At 43.1% G+C, this 832-nt stretch overlaps 1 long non-coding RNA gene across 1 annotated transcript in view; it reads left to right on the top strand.

The window, feature by feature from the left end:
* Nucleotides 1-582, top strand: part of LOC107678085 (uncharacterized) — an 819-nt gene extending 237 nt beyond the window's left edge. Inside the window, exons 2-3 of the long non-coding RNA XR_001632913.1 lie at nucleotides 269-401; nucleotides 506-582. This is a non-coding gene — a long non-coding RNA (uncharacterized LOC107678085). The remainder of the gene's footprint in view (nucleotides 1-268; nucleotides 402-505) is intronic.
* The last annotated feature ends 250 nt before the right edge of the window (nucleotides 583-832 follow it).

Genomic DNA, 832 nt, shown 5'->3' with positions numbered 1-832 from the left:
GATGAACTAACCCTTTAAACCCCCCAAATAGAAACTGTATGAAATATATGTAAGCATTTATATTATAGTAGTACCTTGAAGAAATAAACTTTAAGAAATAAGCAGCTTTATTGAGCGTTTGTGCCCAAGACACAAAAATGTATTTACAAAAATCACATTTACATTTATCAGCCACTTTTATCCGAAGTGACTTACAGTGGTCTTATTACAGGGACATTGATTTGTCAGACACTTTTATCCGAAGTGACTTACAGTGCTCTTATTACAGGGACCCCAATCCCCCAGCAGCCACCTGGAGTAAAGAGCCTTGCTGAAGGACACACCGGTGGTGACGGCTGCGGAGCTCGAACCAGTAACCTTCTGCTGACCAGTGCAGTGCTTTAGCCCACTACACCACAAAAGTAATGAAGGTATGACACAAAGTAGCTTGTAATTGTCAACATATGAAATGAAATGCTGACAACATTAATTGTAAAATGTTTTACTCTGTTTAAATGTTTTACAGATAGTGGTGCTCATGGAGAGCAGCACACAGATGTTTGGAGCAGACAGAGTGACAGTCAGATTGTCCCGCACATGTTCTCCTGCTTTTATTCAGGGTTGTGTGGATCAGGAGCATCATCATGGTCTTCCTCATCCTCTCTGTGCACTCAGACAACGATAGCCTTGATGCCCCTTTCTCATCCGTGATCAGATTCAGTCTGACTGCAGCAGTGAGGGTCGTGATGGACGGCAGAGACAGCTGAAGGTGGACACAGTGGTCAGCTGCTTCATCAGAATAAAGCTGCAGAACTGGCTCAGCTGTGTTGAGATGCAGTAGATGTGGATTCAC

This window comes from Sinocyclocheilus anshuiensis, unplaced genomic scaffold (genome assembly GCF_001515605.1).
Source record: "Sinocyclocheilus anshuiensis isolate Anshui unplaced genomic scaffold, SAMN03320099.WGS_v1.1 scaffold1676, whole genome shotgun sequence".
Classification (NCBI taxonomy): Eukaryota; Metazoa; Chordata; class Actinopteri; order Cypriniformes; family Cyprinidae; genus Sinocyclocheilus; species Sinocyclocheilus anshuiensis.
Note: the sequence above shows the minus strand (reverse complement) of the source record. Positions and strands in the feature narration are given on the sequence as shown.